The 13,743-nt window shown below is 37.2% G+C and overlaps 1 protein-coding gene across 1 annotated transcript in view; it reads left to right on the top strand.

Moving 5' to 3' along the window:
• The window catches only part of LOC119784672 (protein ELFN1-like), a 167,062-nt gene that overhangs the window by 57,835 nt on the left and 95,484 nt on the right, over window positions 1–13,743 (top strand). The window contains exon 2 of the mRNA XM_038286850.1: window positions 505–599. The gene's annotated coding sequence lies outside the window, so the exon portion shown is untranslated. The remainder of the gene's footprint in view (window positions 1–504; window positions 600–13,743) is intronic.

Consider the following 13,743-nt stretch of genomic DNA (forward strand, 5'->3'; position numbering starts at 1 on the left):
GTCTTTCTATTCCTGTCTGTTTATTTCTATTTGTGCTAAAACTTTAACCGCCACAGCTCTTTCCACAGGCTTGTTTTCATTTTGATATTATATGTAACATTTGCTGGTGATTTTAAATAGCTTTACTTAGGTTGAGACACCTGTATTTCAATTAGGTTTCATTTTTGCTACTTGTGCTTGCTCTTTTGCACCCCGAGATACATAACATGTTAAAATGTATGTCTGTCTTTACAGCTGAAAAATACTTAAGACCAAAAGATATCCATTTCAATCAATGGGTTCAGGACACTGAGCATTAGGTTCAGCAAACAATTAAGTCATTTTATCACTTTTTTGTTGTACATAAACAATTTTTACTTAAAAAAAACATCAATTCATAATAATAGAGTGTATTAGTTTTATACGAAGGAATCCTAATATTACAACCGGGTGTTAGGAAGTTTGATTAGGATTTTTACCTGTTAGATAGCATGATCATATTGTTATTATTATTGTCTTTTTCAGACACAGAGTGGACCAATCTTGAATCATTGTGCCGATTCAACTTACTCCTAGACATCAATATTCCAGTGGAGCAAACCAAGAAGCAAAGTCATAATGTAAGTGTTTTTTAAAGTACTTTTTGGTTTTGAATTCAGCCCTTTTGAACTACATTCAACAAAACTTTTAAGGTGTGAGTGAAACATTTTTGCCAGATTAATTCAATTTTAAACAAAATGTGTAAAATATGATTAAGATCTTTGTGAGTTTTCAAGGCTAAAGACCAGTTTCTCCAGTGTGAAATACGATCAATTTATCTTCATGCCACTTCTTACTTTTGCAGTTTTGATTTTGTACCTAACGGTAGCAACATTTATCAGCTATGGCGTAAATATGGGTAAGCAGAAAAAGCAGTTACTTATGGCCCCACAACCTCTTAGGAGCCACATCACTAACACCTGGTAGGCCCCCTACGCAATTGCGGACTAGGACGTCTCTTTACAGATGTAACGGTGCAAAAAAATCCTGTTAAACCCACCTGATTCTGATGAGACTGACTGCACCGGACCTTATTTCAACATGATGGTGAGCCATTTAAACACAACACCAATAGCAAAGTAGACACCAATAGCAAAGCAGACAGTGTTACTTTTAATTACTATGTTAATAACTTTGTATAGTTTATTAGACGGTTGGTAAAAAAAATACAATCATATAATATGTTTCAAACCGCAATATAATGTATTTGAGTACTTTATTTTTTACACTACGACTTGAAATTATGGGTAACCCAGAGCGTAGATTAAAACCATAACCTTTACGTACAATGTGTTAGCGATGATGGATACCAAAAAGTACTTAATCGGATTCCAGAAAAGAAAAAGGAAAGAAGAGCTGCTGGGAGAACGGAAAAAACTTCCCAAAATAAACATGTTCTTTCAAAGAACCAAAGAGGGAGGGGGGGTGTTGGAACTTGGGATGTCTGTAACCTGTGGTGGTGCGCCGTCACCATTGGTTCCATTCAAGGTGCACAGTCACTATTTTTCCGAGTGTAATGTGTGATCATATACTACTGAGAATTGCATAATTGTATCTGCTTGGCCTATTTATGGAACTGTCGCCATATCCTGAACCTTTATCACATGTTGTACTTCATATGGGGCCCACCCAGATGATGTTGCTTACAGGCCTATTGTTGTGTCCTTACGCCATTGTGTATCAGCAATGTCATTGTTACAGTAACCCTTACAGGTATAGTGGAGGATGTTCTTTTTCTGGGTGGATCATCAAAATAGGTGGTCATCCTAATTGTCAATCATCCTGGTGATATGTTTACGTAAGGCCGTCCTACGTGCTCGTCCCCATTTCATTTACTGGTGGTGAGTCTGACATAGTGGAAAAATAGCAAATCTTCTTTTGGAAAGTAAGCTTGTATGAGCAATGCAAACAGCAACTTTTAAACAGAACGTGCATGAGGAGAAATGGGCTTGTGCACGCTCTCACAAATTTTTAATAGGCATTCCCTCTCGGGACAGGGTGCAGGGTTGTGCATTTTTTTTTCCAGTGGAGAGGGTGGGTCTTTTCAAAAATTTACAAATATCCTCCACTATACCTTTAAGTACTTCTAGATCATGGAAAATAGATTCAGATCTTAAATAGGATAATATTCTTCATAATTTTATTTTGTTTATGTACTTGACAATAAACTAAACACAGTATCAATATGGGACAAAGTACTCACATTTATGAATTTCAGAATAAACATAAGCATAATAAGAAGGTCTCCTCAATTGAATACACAACATAAAATCCACCTTGCCAAAAAGAGGAAATTAGAAGCTTAGAAGTGCACATTTTTCTTTTACCAGTGGAACTTAAAATATTAATGGCAGCATATGGAGACTATCAAAACATGTTTAACACTAACTGTAATACTGTTCTGACAAAACTTGAATGGAAGAGACTTCTCAAAGCATATGTGAGTTTCTTTAGAGAACTCAAATTTTATCCTCAACATTACATGTGTTTAACAGAAATATATGGGTATGTGTGTGTGTGTGTGTGTTTGGGGTGGCAGGTGGGATGATAATGACTTAAATTACTCTATAAATGTTCTTTGGAGTTGACTGTCTGCAAAGCTGCATGAAAAAAAAACTGAACAAAGCCATCAATAATTAAAGCAAACAAAAGACTTTGTAATCGCTTCTATCATAGACTGCATAAGAACCCCCATGTGCTGTACTGCACTTCAAGCAGGGACACTCCTCTCCTCGCAGCAGAGAAAGCTGACATCACTGATAAATTGTGATTGATCTGATCTTTGATCTGATCTAATGGGCATCTGCACTGTGTGGTTAGAGTTTAATGCTACTTCCTTGACAGTTTGCCTTCAGTTTAAAAATGAATTCAGAAAGAAAGAATTTGTCCTTTTTGTGTCATATGAACAACCGGTGGCTGAAATTTTCATGAGATAAAGTATTTGCTGGAAAAATGCTAAAACATTTTTGAATACAGACATGAAAATACATTTGATTGAGTTGTGCATAATTAGCATTTGCTCTCCAACCTCCACAGCATCCTCCAGTAAAGGCCACATAATTTCTAACATTTCTTGTATGAGGTCTCAGCTTGAATGTGTGACACACTCTTAATAAGTTTAGTATGTTGCAGTAAACTTGACTCTGAATAACAGCTATCCAATTTTCTGAAACCAAAAAATCTAGGATATGCAGGGATTTACCCCGATCTTATTCTGAGTTTTTCCTATCCTGCATTCTAAAACAGCGCCCTGGAAGCATTGTAGTGAAGCAGGAATTAGAGCTGTGGGAGCATAAAGAAGTTAATTGATGTCTGAGAATTTACCAATACTGATAGTAGTGATGGCAATGCCAGGAATGCTTAGTCTTTACAGTCTACCCACAAATGGCATTATTAATACATTGATTGAATGATTTATATAGAGTGAGGTCTCTAACAGTTATATGTCAAGCTGCTGGAATCCAGAAGATTATTCAAGATCAGATTCAATTTACGTTCCACTTAAAGAAAGTAATGTTTTTATGTTTTTCATTTGGCTTTTTAATTTATATAATTACATTTTCAAATTGATGATTTTTCATTGTTCATATTTGGTAGGAACAGGATCGTTTTTCATTGATGTTTTACTGGAACTTGTATGGGTGAATGAATGAAAATAGTTTCTCCTTCAGTCTGAATGGGTAGGGTTTTTTTTTAATATTTGAAGATTTGATGGTCAGGTAGACATAAAATTTACCAATATCTTTTAGCCACCTGTAATGTCTTTATAGTTCAGTTAGATCAAGGGTTTCTTAACTTTTAATATCATTGCTAACATTCTTCTGGCGCTTTAATTGTTTACCATTTAAACAATGTCTTCACTCTCAATTTGTTTTCGAATCTTACTTACTACAGATATTCAGTAAATAGTTACGCGTATTAAGGCAAACTAAAGTCAAGTAAACAGATATATGAACAATTTACAGGGCTGTTTACATGACATACAAATTATACAGTAGTTTAATACCATGCTTCTTTTAGGCAGTGGATGTCGTTTTGATATTGCTCATATGGATGTTGCATAGAAGTATGTACTTAAAAGGAGCATTTGTAGCGGGTACCAGAAGGCAAACCAGTGCTGGATCATCATCTGTACCAAATAGACAAGCACTTGTCAAGAAACTCACTGTTAATATCACCCCTCTACATAATTGCATCCTTAGACTGAACCAGCCATGACAAGTTAATCCTCAAATCTTAAATATATGTTCTTAGTGATAGACCAGAGACTGTGCTGTGTTGAGTCTCCGCTTTCTCTCTAATCGGATTGGTTAAACAAAAATCATTAGAATTACCAATAGGCCTTTCCCACTGGCCAAAAAAATACAAAAAACAATTTAAACCCTTTAACTTTCACATTTTACATCCTAAGTATACAAGTTTCTCTTTTAGGAAGAGTTTGACAATTAATACGATATTGTAACGTGAACTCAACTTACGTTTTTACAAAGAGAAAACAAGATGAGACCTACCAAAGAAGCCACTCGGCAAATAAATTCTACTGCATTAAAAACAAACCAACATAAACCAAACTGCAAAACTAGATGCTGTGTTTACCTGTTATCTTTAACCAACAAATATACAGGTAGAAAAAGCTCATTGTTACATGGCGATTGTTGACCAGGGTTTCAGTGGGAGTCTTAAGTTTAGCAACACATATTAAGAAAGTGTCAGGGTTTGGTTGTGGTTTGGAGGACCCAAATGCAGAGGCAGAGGTGAATACTTGTAGTTTTATTGATGAAAATGGTTAACAAAGGCAGGAATCCAAAAAATCCAACTAAAAATGTAACAGACCAGAACCATGGAGACATCAAGGGAAAACACGTACATGGAGCCAGGGAGAGACGAGGTGAGACGACAACAGCGATGACAGGACCAGCAACAACAAGGAACCAACAAGGAGTGACTGCAGAGGGAGAGTACTGTATATGTAGCTCACAGACAAAGGCAGGGCTAACGAGCTGACAAGGAGCAGGTGTGAGGAGACAACGAGGGAGCCAAGAGGAAAGGAACACACACAAGAGGGCAACAGAGGAAAACAGAAAAACCAGAGAACTAACATAAATCTAGAAACTACAACAAAATAGGAATTAAACCAAAAAAACTAGAAAACAAGGAGCAAAGTAAAGCACAACATAACCAAAACCATGAAAGGCAAAATTATCACCATCTACATGACAATTGAAAAAGAATGGATAAAATCAATAGTATTTTCTTGAATTCAAAAAAAAAAAAAAAAAATGAGGCCTGATGTTCATCTCCCCATTAAGCTTTATGGTGAACAGATGAAGACGTGTGAAACTCTAAATACTCAGAGTTTATACAACACAAAGACTTTACATAGATAAACTACAGTTAAGTACAGAGGGAGTCATAAACGGGCTGGAGAAACTCCAGACTTGTTTGAAAAAATTTAAAAACAGTTAACGATTAACTTCAACATGCCAGCCATTGAATCTATCACCTACTACATTACAACCTGGTATTCTGGCTGCAGCATGAAAAAAATAAAATCTTCGGCTCAACATAAAAACACCTGAGGGATCACAACCTTCTGACAAACAAGACTAAAAGAGCCCTTCAAAACATGCAGCGCTCAGGAAGTCACATCAATCACAAGAGACACTTCACTCCCAGCTTAAAACCTTTTTGGTCCACTAGCATGTGACATGCACTACAGGGTGCTTTACACCCGGACAACCAAGATCAAGAACAGATTTTATCTAAGAACCGTCACCCTCATTGCAACACAAGCACATCCATACTCAACACTGATTTTAACCACAGGGGCATCACCCTCCTAAGCTTGTTGCATGTTTCAATAGGAGAAAATATGTCACAGTTCATGTTGTATTTTATTGATTTCTCTTATCAGAAGTAAGGTTATTCATATTTTTCTTAATTTCTTTATTAATCTTATATTATCTTCAGGGCTAACTTCCATATGGTCAATCTGACACAGATTCTATGGAGGGATCTGCCCCCCAATGATGCTTTCTAACCCTGAACATAACAAGCATAACAATACAGATGTATCTCTAATATTTTATTTTTCTGGGGAAACTAAATAAATAAATAGATAAAATAATGCACTAATTTAAATTTGTTTAAATTAATCAGATTTCAAAAATTATATATTGCTATTTTTTAATGGTGGGTGCTTTTTTCTTTAATTAATGTGTTACTTGGAGCATCTAAAGCATACAAAAGAAAAGCTTTTGCCCTTGTGTGCCATTTTAAGACAATAATTTATTTGTGTAATTGATTTGAATATCTTGTCTGTATGACGTTCAAGCACAGTGAAAAATAAAGAAATAATTAAAGCCACAAGCAGCGTTGGACGGCCCTCACAGCTCAGCACCTCTCGGCCTATAGCTATTGCCAGACCTGCGCACAACTGTCACCATACCTATGCCAGTTTGGCCCAAATTCGACCTTCCTGCCAGTCCGTGATGTAACACAGAAATAATGTAGCACATTTTGCACAATAAAATTATATCACTATGATGTTGGATGGTGAGAGGTCAGACCTTGATGCTTGGAAAATTTCACATGCTTTTATTTACAATGCCTCAGGTCAATGTACAGTAGAGTGAATTTGAAGCGTGTAACTCGAAAGCTCTAGGATGGGTTTACTTAGATATGTCATGAAGGTAAAAAAAAAAAAAAAAACTGATGGCTTTGACTGCAAAATGGTAGACCTCCTCTTGGGTTTGGCTGCAAGAGACCTTTTTTTTTAGGTTTTGATGGGTTACACGTGTAGAGTAAATGTAGAGAACACACGTGTTCTCTGTCAAAGCATGACCTGGGGTTTACCTTTTGTTTTATTGCAAAATTACCAGATTTGACACTTTGTCACGCCTACATGCTTTGATGTGGGGTCTTAAACATGGCTCCAAGAGACTTTTTTTTAGGTCCTTGTGTGTTAATTTCATAATCCTGAGGAATGCATGTCTTGGGGCTGAGAGGTTTTGATTCTAGGGGTCATTGTGGAGAAATTAAGCCTAGTCTACAAAATATTGGACTGGATTCCTGTGTACGTTTGGACTATTCTCAATGACCTTGAATTTTGTACAGATGGGATTAAAAATGGCAATATAGGCCAAAAATGTGAAATTCAATGCCAGATGGCCCGCTTCCTGAATGTTGTTACCTATGATGTTAATTGTGTTTTTTTGTAGGACTAAAGAAGCTCTACAATTGTACCAAATTTCATGTCTTTATAACAAAGACAATTCAATGGGGATTGATCTTGAAATTTTTGAAAATAACTGCCACGAAGCCAATTATGTAGCAAATTTTGTGAACCCCTTGACATTTTCACCAGACCTGATGCATGTGCAGTTTGATGAGTTTTTGAATATGTTAAGGCCTACAAAAAGCCAGTTCTTTGTAAGTAGCAAAATGAGAAAAAGAAAAAATAATAAAATTCGCTGCTTGAGCTTAAAAGAAAAGTGCTGACACCCCTACAGCCCTTCTGAAGGTATCAGAGCTGAACATCTTGTATAATGTTCTCTAAAATTATAAATGTCTATTCTTGTCCTCATCGGCCATCAAAAGCTAATCTGTGAGAAGCATTATTTCAATTATGAAGTAGATTCCTTTAGACCAAGACTTATGTCCATTATAATACAATGAAATTCAGTGTAAATCTAATCAGGGCTTACAGACACAGGAAACAATGACAGACATTGAGGTTCATCACACTGCTAATTAGCATCATCACTGGGAATCGTGTGGCGGTTGGCAAATTTTATAGTGGTTGGCAAGCAACTTACAGATATGCATTTCCGGCAGCTACTGGTAGCTGACTGTAAGGAGATTAGGCGGTCTGCTCATGCGTTATTTGTTATCTGAGAACCAAGCTTCAACTGAACCGCACCGAGACCCACCATTGAACTAAGAACTCGGTGTCTCTGGCACAGTCCGGTTCAGTTTGCGTGCAATTTACACTGAACAGTTATTTCGCTTACCGTGCTCGACCGCTCGGCATGGTTACTAGAGGATAGTTTAAATGGGGCAATAGACTCATTGAGTCGAACGCATTCCCTCACACCAAGCATGCTTGTGTGGAGCAGAAACTCCCCTTTAACAGGAAGAAACCTTCACCAGAACCAGGCTCAGTTTGAGCGGCCATCTGTCAAGGCAGACTGGGGTTCAAGGAGACAGAAGCAGACATACAAAATAGAAACAGTGATAGAAAAGACAACGGCTAGGCAGACGAGCTCTGAGCCAGCACAGTTAGTCGCAGAGAAACACAGCACACAGTTAGTCAAAGAGAAACAGGACTACACTGAAAAAGAGACCAAGCTCCAACATCTATAAATAAAGGTGTTGATGAAAGCAGCACAGCTGATATTTCTCTCCAAGATGGAGTCCCATCCAAACAGGGACAGACCAAATGAAGTTACTATGAGAAAGCAGAGAGAGCATAATATTAGATATTGAACTAACAATTCTGCAGAGTGGGACAATAGAAATAGAATGAAGGCGAATAATGAAAAACAGGTCCCTGTGTCCTCCAGCAGTCTTAGCCTACAGCAGCATAACTGTAGAGATAGCTCTGGATAACCTGAATAATGACATGCAATTTAAACCCAAGATCCCTCTCCAAACAGGATCAGGTCTCAGATGTGTGTATCAACAGTGACATGGGGTGTGTATATTCCGGGATGCGACCCAAAAACAAAACACAAGACATACAAGCACAGAATTAATAAAAATTGGTAGTCCACCCTCACAAACAAAAAATATAAAGCTGTGTGGGCTAAAAACAACTAAAAAATCTGACAGCAGGAAGCAGTCACAGAACTGTAAAACAAAACACAAAAATTACTAAAGGCTTTTAAAAACCATTTTTTACAATCAATCTAATAACAATTTAAAAACACTGCATACCTGTGTCACAAAAGCCACCACTAAAAATCAAATCTTAAGAGTCGGGTGTAACCATATCTAACAAAAATCAAAAATACAAAAACGTACAATACAATCTGATCAGAAACACATTTATAGAGCCTACCTGCAGCGTCAAATAACCACACGCACAGGCAATACTAAAATCGTTACCTCGGTGTAGCCCTGTGTAAGAACACCACATCAGCACATACTACATAAAAAAATTCAATTTAAAACAGTTTTATTCCAAACCTACCAGAGGCACCAACCAATGGAAAGTGTGGGCCCAGCACACAACTGGTAAATTGACATCTAGCCATCACCTTTCCAGCTTCCTTTTTATGGGAGCTTTGGCAGTGAGGAGAGTGCCACCTTATGGTACCAACTGTTACACATGGACTAGGTTTAAAATCTATTACACAACTGAACGTATTTCAGCGGAAATATGGATAGCATTTCATTTGTAAGCTTCCTGCAAACAGGAATACAAAATTCTTCAAATAAATAAATGTTGCCCTTTGCATGGTGTATAATTACTTTGACCAAAGAAATGCAACACTAACGCATCACATCGGTCAATAATTGAGGTCAGAGAATGTTAATTGTTTTTACTGAGCCTGTCCGTTCATGCAAAAACATCACATCCTCCATCCCATTTGAGTTTCTTTCTGTTTGTAGGACACAAATAAGTGACATACTTAAAATTCAAATACTTTTTCCCAATTACTCACACTTTCCATGCGTGTCTGCATATTGAAATGTCCTTGTTAGTGCAAACACTTTTGTTTTTTGGGTCTTATTTAATTCTCTCTCTCTCTCTCTCTCTCTCTCTCTGCTACCTTACACAGCTTTTGCTGAGAGCTAACAATTATTTTCTTTGTTTGAGACACAGTGGATTAAAATAAATCTGAATAAATGTATGCATTGCATTTTTAACACAAATGTAATGTGTGTGAGTGAGGAAGAGAAAAAAGTGACGAAAACGAAATACAGATGTATGCAGAGAAAATATCCTTTAACATAGGATTGCCATACTTTCTGCTCAGCACAATAAATAATTACCTCTCTTGGTGTTAAATATTTAGTGACTCCATGAAAATAATCCGTTATAATTCTCTCATTTCTGTAACCTAGATATTAGTCATTCCTTTCCTTGTAAAAGTCAAAATAAATCTTAAAAAGATTTTAAAAGTAAATTATATTTGCAATGCAATTGAGTCTTACAATATTTTAAGATAAGGATTTTCCCATTAACTATGTTTTTATGTTTCTAAAAGTGGTCTCAAGCAAAATAAAGAATTTAAAGACCTAAGGTAGTATGTTCATATATGGCAGGCTTGATGCGGTAGAATTGGTGGTTTTAAATAGACAATAAACATCGCATTAAAACATGATAAACATACCCATGTATATTTATATCCCTATCATACTATTGCATTCCCTCTGTTAATTACATAATGAATTAGCATTGCCTTTCTATGCACAAGAAAATGCTGAATTTGATCACCAGTTAAGCCAATCTGTCATACATGTATATTTATTTGTATATATTGCAAAATCTCCCTGCACAAGTATTGCACGGATGCTCTCCTGGATAGGTAGCTGTTAGTGCTGTTATCTTTCATAAAGAGGCTATTTAGTTCAACCCCTAACTCTGGTTTTCTGAGTTTGCATGTTCCTCCTACACTTCATAAAAACATAGATGAAAGGTGAGTTGTCTGGAAAGTGCAGAGGCTCTGAGGGCCTGTGTGGATCTTTGTTCTTTTTGTTTCTTACTCTATGATGGACACGTGACTTATACCATGCCTCTCATCCAATGAACACCGAAATTCGAACTAGCCCTAGCATAGGGCCTGCATTGATAATTAGACATAAAAAAGGAATGTATGATCCTTCCAACGAGAAAAGCCAAAAGAAAGCGCAGATATTATTTACCGCACAAAAATTCAAACATAAGCCCTGGTACATCACCGGTTTGAAAGCAACACGATTTCATACATTTTAATTAATATCTGCAACTACCATTAAACAGAATTAGGGAACTCTAGACAATTGTTTTCAACAATAGAAAGTCGATCAATCTTATCTGTAAAAAAAACAACTCCGACCAGGGCAAACTGGAACAATAAACAATCTGAAACACTAACAGAGCACTTTAAGGTGATTGTACTGCTACTTAGTAATTCTGACAGAATTTTTGCTGTTCTGTTTTGTGGTTTTATGGCCTCAAATATCACATCAAAATGGTCACATTTGACTCATTGCTGAAGAAATGAGCTATAAAAGGCCAACTTAAAAGGAGTAATTTTACCAAGTAAAAATATGTATCTTCTTAACTAGCTTACTGTAATATACATGTCCTAAAATGGCTATCGCATAAAAAAATACCCAAAAGATTATGAGGTCCTCAACTTGCAAATACGCATAAAGGTTTCAACTACTGCTGTTTGACCTGCTCCCAACAGCCTAGCTGTGTTTTGGTCCAAATCCGTCTCCCAAATAAGCACAAAAAAGTTTTGATTCAATTTCTGTTATCTTTTCTATTTCTACACTGAAAACAACAATCTAGAAATAAGGAATAATGTCTTAAATTAAGTGTATTTGCCCTTTATTTGAGTGGGTAAATGAGATAGTAGTCAATGCAATGAGTATTTTTACTGCAATTTTGTTTTCCTATTTTAAGAGTAAATTGTCTTGTTCCATTGGCAAGATGTCTCTTTTACCTCCTCAATCCAAGAACAAATACACTTATTTTAAGAAAAAAATACTTATCTAGATTTCGATTTATAAGTAGTCATTGCTATAGCCAAAATTTGGTCTTTTGTCGCTTGGAATAAAATTTACAGTATGTTTATGGTGCTGTATTCTCCAGCCACCTTAGGAGAGTAGTTAAGGGGTGAGTGTTGCAATAGTAAATAGAGCCAGTGAAAGAATAAAAAAACTTTTTGGTCATGTATCATTTTAAATATCAATATCAAAATTACCTATTTTCAGCTTTAAGGATTTCATGTTAAATCCCTCTAAAACTATTGGATAATATCTTTTTGCTGCTTATCCATTGCAGATGTGTATGTTTGCGTACGTGTCTGATTTACCTGTCGATAATAGAATCTTAATTGGTTGATTAGGGAGGATTAAAGTCATTGATTGGATAGAGCTCAGGGCTAACCTGCTGTTCCCTGTATTTAATTGGCTGGCTAAATAACATTTCAATGAGCTGCTGGGAGCTGCAGCAGGCGAGTGTTCACACACTCAAACAGAAACACACACCGCTGAGAGGAAAGAACTGAGACGGATAAAGAGACTAGCAGGAGATGAGGGATGGGGTTAGGAACTGAGAAGGCGGGAGCGCTGTTTTTCACCCACGTGTCTAGGCCTCAGTGGATGACGAAAAGACACGTCTGTCAATCACTTGGCTGGATGAAAATATATTTCAGAGTGTACACTGCATGTGTGTTTGGTAATAACAGTTACCAACATTTGTCAACATGCCCAAACTCACTCATGTTCACTGTTTTTGTATTTGTGAAATGCGATAACTGCTAAGACACGATGTAGAAGATGAAACTTATAATTCATATAGTTTGTCCTTGTGTGTGTCCTTGTCTACTTGTAATGTTATTCAAAAAACCATCTGTGCATTTTCTTTATTCTTTTTTGGTGCAACTACAGATTTTCTGTCTGATGTCCTATGTTAGTTAAACTGTCTTTATTGTGTTTTCCTTGAATAAATCACTGAAATTTACCTGATTTATGAAACAGGTCACATTGGGAGGGTTTTGGAATTGCCTGTTTGGCAGCTGCAGCCTGTTGGATTACTACGGGAAACCCAAATGATGGAGCATTATCATTAGTGCTGAAAATTCTCTCCAGAGGCTTAGGAGGCTGGCATGTAACAACACATTCATAAAATCCAACCCTGCATCCAGAAATTATCAATAAATTAAAACTACAGACAAATGAACCTAAAGTTTGTAGCTTAAATATGTAGACCCCTTGAGAAATTCCACATGATATCACCTCGCAACCACAGACCTCAATGTATTTTTTAGGATTTTGCATGAAATTAATAATAATTTATAATCATTTTAAAGATGAAAAATTATTCATGGTTTTCCTTTTCTTTTTTATAAGTGAAGTTGTAGCTGCGAGTCATTAGAAGTATAATTCCACTAGCATTAATAAACTCAAATAAAGTCATTGAAGTTGTTTCTCTACAGTTCTAGGGTGCCTTCTCCGGGTTGGGAAGGATGTACTGCCCCTAGTGGAGGAGTTTAAGTTTCTTGGGTTCTTGTTCACGAATGAGGGGAAGATGGAGCGGCAGATCGATAGGCGGATTGGTGCGGCGTCTGCTGTGAAGCGGGCCCTGTACTAGTCTGTTGTGGTGAAGAGAGAGCAGGGCCAAAAAGCAAAGCTCTCGAATTTACCGGTTGATCTATGTTCCTACCCTCATCTATGTTCATGAGCTTTGGGTCATGACCAAAAAAATGAAATCCCGGATACAAGCGGCTGAAATTAGTTTTCTCCATCGTGTGCCTAGGCTCCACCTTAGAGATAGGGGGAGGAGCTCAGTCATCTGGAGAGGACTCAGAGTAGAGCCGCTGCTCCTCCACGTCGAGAAGAGCCAGTTGAGGTGGCTCGGGAATTTGATTAGGATGCTTCCTAGATGCCTCCCTGGTGAGATGTTCCGGGCACGTCCCACCGGGAGGAGGCCCAGGGGGAGACCCAGGACACGCTGGAGGGACTATGTTTCTCAGCTGGCCTGGGAGCGCCTTGGGATTCCCCCGG

The sequence above is a fragment of the Cyprinodon tularosa genome, unplaced genomic scaffold, assembly GCF_016077235.1.
Source record: "Cyprinodon tularosa strain WSP-4 unplaced genomic scaffold, ASM1607723v1 ctg231, whole genome shotgun sequence".
Lineage (NCBI taxonomy): Eukaryota > Metazoa > Chordata > Actinopteri > Cyprinodontiformes > Cyprinodontidae > Cyprinodon > Cyprinodon tularosa.